Here is an 11,941-nt window from a genome sequence, read left to right as displayed (position 1 = left end):
ATAGAGTTTAGCATGTCTTACATGTACTGATTAGGTCTGAATTAAACTTAAAAAAATGCGTGAGGCAGACTGATTTATTACATACTTCAGATAAGAAATCCGAATCAGACCTGCCTGCTGGTTGGAATTGTCAAAGACTGATGCACTTATGGTTTTTACCCTAAAGCTTGCCTAGGTGAAACCTATAGGCATGATATCTAATAGTTAAAAGTATACTGATTTTAAGGAAAAGCTTTACTGATTTTAGAAGAAGGGATCTGCAGATTTTAAGACGGGTTTTAGATTCAAAACGAGGCTGATTCAATTAACTGATCCTATAGGCATGGTTTCTAAGTGTCATTGATCTTAAACAGTTGCAAGAATCCTATAGACATGATATCTAGGCGTTACTGATTTTAAACGTTTATAGAAGTGCAGAAGTCATATAGGCCTGGTGTCTAAAATACTGATTGTTATTTAAACCTATATACACGTTTGCCTAATGATAGATGCATATGCAGAATACAGAAAGTCCTATAGGCATGGTGTCTATATGAGAATGCAGAAAATCTTATGGTATCTATGTGAGAATGCAGAGTTTCAATAATTTATAAAATGCAGAACTTTAAAACATAGTAATTCCTATAGGCATGATCTCTAGATGAGATGCAGAATTTTATAAATGATAACCCCTATAGGCATGATATCTACCCCTTGCATGCATAGTTCCCCACCCTTTTCCACTAGCCGACCCCAAATGTTTATTACAAGATTATTACAAACCACAATTGATAAAAAAAATAAAAAAAAATTACATCAGAAAACTAAAAGTCCCAACCAAGGAGAGCCTGATTCGTACTTCTGTCTGAAGCATGAAGTAAACCAACTCCAAAGATCAAGTTTCAAAGCCTTTCTCTTATTTGGGATGTGTCAAAGTTCCCAAGAGTCTCAAAGGGGCTCCGGGCAATGATTACACCCCAAATATATTTCAGAATCAAGGACATAGTGCAGTGTGGAAGGGCCAGCCCTCAAATGTCCAAGTTCAGAGGGAACTCAAGGTCCCAAAGTAAGGCTCATAGGAGTGGGGCATAACTTAAAATCTAAGAGTAGGTGCAAGTGCAAGGGAGGGGGAGTGATAAGCTGGTGGTCATGCCAAGTAACTTGAAGTACTGGCACACCCCTGACCAACTTGTCATTTCAAGTTGAGGAGTTAGGGCTTATTGAAAGCCAGGCTCAGGCCTGGGCAGCCATTTAAGATGCTACCAGATCATGAGCCTTAACTCAGCATACATAAGGGGTAAGGGTAGGGGATTCATAACAGAAACAGTAGACAAAGGAAAAGTGGACAAAGGACATGATCAGCAATAAAATATACTGACACCCTTTACTTGGGGTTAAAATTCCGTTCATGGACAACAACTCATGTTGCCATGCCCTGAATCCCCATTTACAAACACATAGAGGGTAAATGTATAGGGATCAAGGATTCGCAAGAAAGTAAAGAAAACAGCAGCATATGAACATGTCAAACTTTGCAGGTAATAGGCATAGTTGTAAATGTTCTAAGTAAACACATTAGGATGATTGTTAGGGACTGAATCAAGACATACCAGTAAAAGAGCAAGTGCAGGATGCAAAGACAAAGTAGTAGTAGTAGTATATTAGCCTTGACTTTCACCCAGCTAATAATAAGCAGGAGCAGAGAACAGCAGTAGAGAAGAGAGCAAGAGGGAATGCAGGTTTTGAAAGTAGTAGTAGTGTGTAAGAGTATGCAATTCGAAGTGTGTTGTAAAAAGTATTGAATTATCCCTTTTATAGTGCAGAGAAGCAAGTAAGAAAGGTAAGAAAATAGTTTACAATCAATCACAAAGAATTTCCCTTTAGCTAAGGGATTTGATTTCAAACGGGTAGAAGGTAATTAAGGAAAGAATTTGATCAGAATCTTTTCCAAAGGAGTACAAGAAGGGAAAATACATAGGAACTATTTAAGGAAAGAGTTTTATAGCAACACGGTTTGTGCAAATAAGGAAAGGCAATCAATCAACAGTCAGTAGAATCAGAATTTGAGTTTTAGTATGAATGAACCCAACCAGAAAAGGTGAAGAAAGGTTTAATCAAAGAAAATCAGTAACAATCAATCAAACCCCATTAGAGGATTTCAGAATCAATCAATTAGTAGTTGGAAAAACCCCTTTTTAAGAAAGAATTCCTCATATATAAAGCACACAAACATGTCAAACAAGAAAGAACTGTCATGCTAATTAGAAAGAATCTAGTATAGAAAAGTTCAGAGTTATAAACAAAGAGGCTCAAATTCAGTACATAGACTCAAACTTAGTTTGAGAGAATCCAGGGTTCCATAATAGAACCCTAGTCCGAGCACGAGATTAAATTCGCCAAAAACCCTAAATCCTAGGGTTTTCGACTCGAATTAGATGTAGAGACGAGAAGACAAATAACTGAAATAGGCTCAGAGGTCTTTTTCAGAGACTCATGAGAAAAAAAACAGGTAAAATAGTAGGTTCGAAACAAACATAGTGAAAAAGCTGATTTGAAGCATAAAGAACATGTTTTAAGAAAAGCTTGGAACTTAAACAAGTTCAGAAGACAAAGAGGTAGTGTAAACTTAAGGAAACAGTAGATGAAACATGTTTAGAAAGAACAAAGTCCAGAAGAAGGCTAATAAGAAATAAGAGCTTAGTAGAAAATACAGTAAAGGAACACAGGAGTAAATGAACACATAAGATAAACGTGTGAAAGCATGATATAGAAACTAGTAGAAGAAAGAACGGAGCACAATAGAAGAACATGCAAAATAAGGCAAACATAAAGATACGGGAGAAGAACATGCTAGGTACAAAAGAGACATACAAACATAACATAGACAGATTCACACAAAAAAAAAGAGTCAGAAAACATTTTAAGATTTTTTCAGAAACCCTAAATCGAAGAGAAACAAATTTTGAAAGAAAAGATTGGGGAAAACATTTACAAACTCCAGTAGAACATATATGTAGCATAGATATAAGAAAACAAACAGGGAAAGAACCTCGAATAGCTTAGGGTTTCGGAGAAACCCTAGAAATGAGAAAGGCTTGGAAGAAAGTCCGATCTAAGTCGGATGAGGTCAGAAACAGGCTCAGAAGAACAAGAGCCACCAGAGCAAGGTCGGAGATGGCCGAAATCTTCGTATCGGTGAAGGTCTAAGTGAAGACCTTCGAGGTCTGGCCTCGATCCTTCGAGCATCAGGCATGCAAGAGCCGGAGGAGGTGAGTATAGGTCATCCATGGCCTGAGAGGCCATGGATTCCGGTGAGTCGGAGGTTGAAGATGGGATGAGAGAGGCTAGAGTTTCAGGAACCTTTGAGAGAGTTTGAAAGATAGAGAGATGAGGAGTCTCGATAGAATGAGATGGGGGAAGGGGGTAGGTGAGGGTTTAATTATGGAAAGGGGGATCTGGGCCGTTGATTTTATTTGATCAATGGCTCAGATTAATTCAGAACTAGGCCGGGTTAATTTAAGGATTAGGCTGGGGTGGATTTGGTTGGGTCTTGGGTTAATTGGGTTGGGGTTAAATTGAGGCTAAAATTGAAATCCGAATGGGCTATAATTGCAATGAAATGAGGCTAAATGTTAAATAGTCAGTTTTCCCTTTTTATTTTATATAAAATAGTTAAAACGATTTTAAAAGCAAATTAAAAGTACTGACCCAATTAATATCAATTTAAAAAAATTGGAACCAATTTTACAATTACAAAATGCTATTAATCTTAAAGTAGGCTATAATTGCAATTATATGCAATTTAGCTTCTAAAATACCAAATAAATTTCTAAAAATATACAAAAATTATTTTAACTATATTTTTGTATAAATATGGGAATAAAATAAATTATTCATCAAAACTGATGATTTTGGGAATAATTATGGATTTTGCACTGTTAAAATAGACAATAAATTGATTTCAAAAATCTTAAAAATTACGGAAAAAATACCAAAACTCTTGGGGCATGCTTATATGTGCATGTACATGCTATTTTGAAAGTATTTCGTATAAAAATACATAGGGAAAAATTGGGAATCAACATACACATACGCATAGAACCATCCTTATTCTTTACAAACAAGACAGGAGCACCCCAAGGTGATACACTGGGCCGAATAAAACCCTTATCAAGAAATTTCTGCAACTGCTCCTTCAACTCAGGAGGAGCCATACGATACGGAGGAATAGAAATGGGCTGAGTGCCCGGCAACAGATCAATGCCAAAATCAATATCCCTATTGGGTGGCATACCCGGAAGATCAGCTGGAAACACATCAGGGAAGTCCCGTACTACTGGTACTGAATCAACTATAGGGGTATCAATACTAACATCTCTCACATAGGCCAGATACGTGACACACCCCTTCTCAACCATTCGTTGAGCCTTAAGGAAAGAAATAAACTTATATATGCACCACCACCTGATCAGTTGGTATACGTTGATGATTTTTCCCACAGTGGCCGAGATGATATGATTAGATGCTCTTAGAGGCTTGATGATGTTATGAACACATGTACCTATGCACGACATGACATTCATACACATATGCATGACACTATAAGTATTTCATGATTTAAAAATTTATCCAGACTTACAGGTTGAGTCATTCACTCTATATTTCTTCCATGTCTTTATGTACTTATTTATGTGCCTTACTTACTTGATACATTATTCATACTAACGTCTCTTTTTCCTGGGGACGCTGTGTTTCATGCCCATAGGTCCCGATAGATAGGTCGAGAGTCCTCCAAGTAGGCTATTAGCTCAGCGGAAGATGTTGGTGCGCTCCATTTGCTCCGGAGTAGCTTGTTTGGTCAGTATAATTTAGACGCATATTATTTGGTATGGCGGGGCCCTTTCCCGACCTTTATGTTAAATGTGTACTCTTAGAGGCTTGTAGACAGATATCATGTATATGAATGCTTGTATGGTCTAGCCGGCCTATGTTTTGAGTTTACAAATGATCATGTTGGCCTTATAAGCCCGTATATCACATGTAGAAGTTTTTATATCAGGTTGGGTCATCCTATATTGAGTATTTATCTATGTTTATTCTGGTTAGCCCATGACGGCCCGTTTGGCCCATTTGCCAATGAAAGTACAAAAAGAAAGATATGTTATGATGTCCGTCACGGCCCATCAGTTTGGGTCATGACAAAAGTGGTATCAGAGCAGTTCTGTCCTAGGGAGTCTATAAGCCGTGTCTACTAGAGTCTTGTCTATGCGTGTGTCGTGCACCACACTTATAAGCAGGAGGCTACAGGGCATTTAGGATTGTCACTCTTTCTTCTTACTCTAGATCGTGTGGTATAACGTAGTTATAAGAACTCAATTTCCTAAACTCTATCTTATTCATAATACGACGATGCCTACATCCAGAAAGACGGTTAGTAAGAGATATAGTTGTGGAAGAGTTGAGTTAGAGGAACTCAATTTTGCATGATTCTTATGATGAGTAAATATAAGATCTTCGGCAAAACAGGTGGGTACTAAGATGTGTAAGCTTCTTGATTAGGAGCCTTAAGGCAAGAATATCTATCCACCCTTATGATAAAGAGCAATGAGAGATTCAGAAGATAGATACAAGTTTCAACAAGTAAAAGAAGCAAGGTGAAGAAGGGTACGAGCCGCCTAGTTAATGAAGAATATCAGTATTTACTATTCAGGCAGAGAAATATAAGCCTTTTGAGTTATCTTCATCAATAATAGAGGTATGTACAATTGGCCACACACATCTTATTTATGCCCTATGGGGCTAACTAAAGTAGTATAAGAGAAGGACGAATATAAGGATCCAGGTGGGGTTAGAGTGACCCAAAATGGTGGATGAATTGTTTGCATTAGTTCACATTTCCAAAGGATATTGCAAATTTGCTAATAGATCTCCCTGTGAGACACTCAGATGGTGCACTCTAAAATAGTACAGCTAGATATGAGTACTACAAAGATAGGCACTGGAAGCCTTGAAGGGATAAATATTACCTTAGTATGGCTCCCGTCCCTAGTAGAGTGTGAATGTTAGGCAACCCGAAGAGCCAGGGGATGGAGCAAGGGGAGATAAAAGCAAAAGAATGTCTTGTTGGAGTTTTCAGAATAAAGTGATAGGCATAAATGTTAGCAGAGAAATAAAAAGAGAGTTAATGAAGCATTATGAGTAAGATATGATACATGGATGACAATGGTATATCAAAAAACGGCAACATTACAGAATCTATAGTCACGAGAAGGAAAAGATGAGAGGTGACAGACATTGAGACAACAAAAGAGTATAGGCCATAAAGTCATATCCTCATTTCAAGAAATAAGTTTATGACTCCAACGCGACTACCAGAAGGACCCCCAAAGTAGTAGGCCAGTATGGAGTGGTGAACAAGATAAACTAAATATGAATTAGGCACCGAGTGGTTTGATAATAGTTGGTATCATGAGAATTTCAGAGATTGCATTCCGGTGATAGTAGAATGGACGACAAAAGAATAACCTTTAAAGGTCATTCAGGAAGATGCTTTCCTAAAGCAAGAAAGGTGAGCAAAGTTAAGCTAAAGGGACGGTATGTGCTAGTTACAATAAGTGTCACCCTCGCGAGTAAGGAATTTTATTATCCTTGGTATAGAAGAATTAGTGTGAGGCGAGTAAGGGTCATCGATGATGTGAAAAGACGCCTAAGAGGAAAAGGTAAAACATCTATAGGTAGCTTGTCGTAGCACTAAATCAAAGTACTCCCCTAAAGGGGGAATATGGAGTGATGTGACATTAAGTCAGAATTAAGTGGTTCTAGTAACTATAGAATGGTAAAGGAAGGATGTGATACAAATGAGAGAGGGATGGGATTGCACTTATTCAAATCCTACAGATATGCTACGATTCCAGGACATTATGCAAACTTGACATCAAGGAGAGAAAGTAAGGGTTCCTACCTGGGATATTATTTATAAATAAAGAGCCAGCGCAAGATGTAAATTAAGACAAAGAAAATAACCCAAGAAAGATTACGCGGAGTAATGATATGAGAATGGGCCAACGAGTAGTTAGTAATTGATTTCGGAAGAGCCTAGTTATAGTTAGTAAAGAGGATACCGACTAATCAGTAGGTCGTGCAAGATAAATACAGTAAAACCCAATATAGTGAATCCAGCCTCGCAGTAATGTCATTGTAATACTTGAGAAATATTCAAATAGGAGTTGGGGTAGTTAAAGGCACCGTATGAGTATTACAGGAATAAAAGAAAGTTCCCTGGGAAGATAATCAAAATATCAGTTCAGAAGCAACCATACAAGCACAAAGGCATGGAGGTAAGTAACTACAGATAATTATAGGTGAGGAAGGATATCAAACATTATATCGGGTATACGATGTAATAAGCTCCCAGCTTTACAAGAGTCAGAGGGTCCTCCCTAAGTAAGACTAACTGTGGAAATAAGAAAGAAGGCCTCAACCTAAATATAGTAACTTGAAAGAGAAATGGTCATGTAAAAACAGTCTCACTACAACATTGAATGCGCTCTATAAGAAAGTGGCACCTACCGTGGATAATGAACGGGAAGTAAAAGCAAAAGTAGGATTTGAGATCATATAAGTTGCATGAAAACTCTAGCATGTGTGGGAACTAAGATAAGCTAAGTATGCACGCAACAAGGGGCAGAAGACCATGAAAAAGTAATTGCTTACATTTTAAAAAAAACTGAGAAGGAAGGAACGAACAGAATTATTCGATTAATGACCCAAAGTACGTTATGAACGCACTTAAGAGTTCGGAGTTTTATACATGCATCATATATATTGACAATCATACAGACATAAAAAACTCTGGTATAAGTTAAAATAAAGAATTGAGCCCAGGGCATATACAAAGGATTGAGTTGTTAGAAGATTGTATCATGGATATTCTATAACGCCCATGAAAGGCTAAAGTAATAACTAATACCAGGAGCTGCAAATCAAAAGATATCTTAAGCTTACATAAAGTCTGATCAGAAGGAAGAGGAAACTAAAGAGTTACATCAACCAAGTAAATTAGGAGTCTGATTATTGGACCCAGAAAATTATAGAAATCGTGATTGAGAACATTGCAGGATCACTCTTAATATCAGAGGTACAAGAGAGAAAGTATAACAACCATATTCTATAACGGCCCTACGATAAAGCCAGCTGGAAAAGTACCAGCCTCATAAGAAGTCAGTACGAAGCTCCCACCGGATTGTGTAAGCACCAGAGGTGCAAATATTATAATAGAGCTTCAAGTTATGGACGTGAATTATACTTATGTGGAAGGGAGGTCATGAAAGAAATAGAAGATACGATGCAAGATTTTAAGGGAGCAAGCTAAAGGTGAACAATGTACAAAATACTCAAATGCAGAAGGTTGTGAATAGTCCATAATTCGGATAAAAGGCTAGAAGCGAGGGGACTCAGTATTTAGGAATAATAACGACATCGTCAGTAGCATATCTTCTAGCCTATGGTTAAGATATCTAGCCAAGAGAGTAAAGAAGAGTTAGAGATGATGTGATGTCTGGCTTGATGTTCCAAAATAACATAAGGAAATCTATGGTGCAAGCAAGTTGAAGGAAGATTGCGAATAGTATAAATAGATACGTATAGGTTGCAAGCTAAAGTATTGTAAAGCGATAAGGTTTTATGACAGGTGTAAGGATGAGAAAGGGCGAGTGAGAAGGTGACAAGAATGGATAATTTCTCGGGCTTAATCCCATGAAAAAAGAAAGCTAATGGTTTCTCTAAGTTATAGAAAGTTCAATATAGTCGGAATGAACTCAAAGGAATCTAAGACTAATAGCATCTAGAGGAAATGGAATGCTGCCCTAGTAGTGGAATGAGGGTGTGATTGTGATAGATAAATGATGATGTTTTGGCCTTCGATTGAGTAATGACTTGAAGAGGATTTCATGAATTGTACGGGATTAAAATGCCCATGTAAGGTGAGTCATATTGGGATGTTATAAAATACAGTTATGGAAGTATAGTATCGCCCCTAGGTAGATCAATCTAATTACTCCGATGTCCCAGATAGCCCTAGCGGCAGTGATACATAAGATATCAAGTTATCAGTGATAGATGATAGATCAAAATTAAGGTTAATCAACAATGGATGGACAAAAGTCACAAAGTATGAGGTGAGATTAGGCTGTCATTCTTAAGATGAATAGAAATGAGGAAACATTAAAGGACATAGATTTATACATATAGTAACCTGGAGTTTGGTAGCAGACCTCAGTAACGATAAATCGAGGTAAGAGTTATGGTATATTATGACCTACTTAGATGCAGTAAAGTCATGCGGATAGATAATTGGGCCTATGAAATACGATATAGCAATATTTGTAAGTTCGACAAAGTACCGAGCGAAGAACTTCAGTATACCTATAGATGCCCATAGGGAAATCTTGTCAAGTTCTGTATATGTTTACAAAGTGAGGCCTAGAGATGGGCTAAAAGCTGGAGGAAAAAGGAGACAAGAGTCTCATAGGTGCACGTACAAGGTCAGAGTCATACAGGCTGCATGATAGAAGGTAGCAACAGTTATGAGATTGGAAGGATTCTAACCATAAGTCATAGTGTGAGAAAGAGGCCTAAAGGGGGGAATGCCCTGGCCTTTGAAATTATTCAAAGAATAGTTTCCTAAATGGAAATAATGAGTATTAAACTATTCGCAAGAGCTACGGGTTATGGGAACGATAAGTGCATCGGTCAACATTCGAGGATGAATGCTCCAAAGGGGGGAATGATGTTACACCTCATATTTTCATACGTAAAAGTATGCCATAAGTAAATTGATGAAAGCTCATAAATGAGATATTACATCCCGCATTTTTTTACGTTAAAGTTTCGTCGTAAGTTAATCGACGTACGTTCGGGAATGGAATTGTTTTGAGATTATAAGAATTATGCTATTTAAAACAAGTGATGAGTAAATTCGTGAAGGTGATGAGTAAGCAATGCCCAAGACCTTCAACAATTAAAATTTACCTTAGATTTTGCAATTTTAAGGGTGTACGATGTAATCTTTCTCAAGAGAATCGACTCAGGTATGTTAAGGCTATCCCTTCTTTCCTTTTGGCATGATCCATACGATACAAATGAAACGAGCAAATGCACAACTTCCATAAATGACTCTATTCATAGAAGTATTAGGGGTGCCTATGTTCTTGAATTCTCATATATCTTATTGTTCTATCATCTGTTCATGGGTCTCATAAAAATACATAAGTTGAAATAGTTTACGTCATGATATTATTCAAAGTCATAATGGTCTTATGATATTCTGAGAAATTTTATTGACGAACTTCTCATGCATTGCATTTATTTATACATGTACATTGATCCATGACCAGATGACGTTGTATACACGTATATATGTATATTATGTGTATATGGGATATGAAAAAAGGTTATGGCGTTATATACGCACCACCATCTGATCAGTTGGTATACGTTGATGATTTTTCCCACAATGGCCGAGATGATATGATGGGATGCCCTTAGAGGCTTGATGATGTTATGAACACATGTACCTATGCACGACATGACATTCATACACATATGCATGACACTAGAGTATTTCATGATTTACAGAGTTATCCAGACTTACAGGTTGAATCATTTAATCTATATTTCTTCCATGTCTTTTATGTACTTATTTATGTGCCTTACATACACGGTACATTATTCGTACTAACGTCCCTTTTGCTTGGGGACGCTACGTTTCATGCCCATAGGTCCCGATAAATAGGTCGAGAGTCCTCCAAGTAGGCTATCAGCTCAGTAGAAAATGTTGGTGTGCTCCATTTGCTCCGGAGTAGCTTGTTTGGTCAGTATGATTTAGACGCGTATTGTTTGGTATGGCGGGGCCCTGTCCCAACCTTTATATTAAGTGTGTACTTTTAGAAGCTTGTAGATAGATGTCATGTATATGAATGCTTGTATGGCCTAGTCGGCCTATGTTTTGAGTTTACAAATGATCATGTTGGCCTTATAGGCCCATATATCACATGTATAAGTTTTTATATCAGGTTGGGCCATCCTATATTGAGTATTTCTCTATGTTTATTCTGTTTAGCCCATGATGGCCCGTTTGGCCCATTTGCCAATAAAAGTACAATAAGAAAGATATGTTATGATGTCCGTCGCGGCCCATCGGTTTGGGTCGAGACACGCACTAGATAGTGGAGGTGCATAATAAGGCTCACGAGGTCTAGGAGGAGCTGGAATACCACTGGCTACTAGAAGAGCTTAATGAACGGGGCGACTCATATAACCCCTACCATGATGAACTGCACTGGAGCATGGGTACCAGAATAATGGCTCGACTCTCGAGACCTCTTGGCCTCCCTCTCTCTATCCCGAGCATGCATACCCTTCACTCTCCTAGCAATGCTCATCACCTGCTGATAAGAAATATCCATTTCTAACGCACGAGCCATGCTAGACCTGATGCTGGGAATGAGCCCATCAATAAATCGGAAAACTCTCTCATGAACTGTAGCAACCGAGGTTGGTGCAGGTCTAGCCAAGTCAGTGAAAGAGACAGCATACTCCGAAACCATCATAGTGCCCTGGTGCAAATGCTCAAACTCTGCGTGCCGTGTGTCCTTGAGGCTCTGAGGGACAAACTCTCTCAGGAGCATATCTGAAAACTGAGTCCAAGTAGGGGATGTTGCCTCAGTTGGACTATCCAACTCAAAAGTACGCCACCACTAGTAGGTTGCTCCTCGAAGCTGGAAGGTAGTGAAAGAAACCCCACTTGATCCTGATATACTCATAGTGCGGAGGATGCGGTTGCACTCCTCCAGAAATCGCAGGGCATCATCTGATGCTAAACCACTGAATACAGGAGGCTTATACTTCTTGAACCTCTCAAGCCTCCGTTGCTCATCCTCTGAAGCCGTTATCCTGTCCTCGG

Source organism: Nicotiana sylvestris, chromosome 9 (genome assembly GCF_000393655.2).
Source record: "Nicotiana sylvestris chromosome 9, ASM39365v2, whole genome shotgun sequence".
NCBI lineage: Eukaryota > Viridiplantae > Streptophyta > Magnoliopsida > Solanales > Solanaceae > Nicotiana > Nicotiana sylvestris.
The sequence above is the reverse complement of the archived record's forward strand: the minus strand, read 5'-3'. Positions refer to the sequence as shown.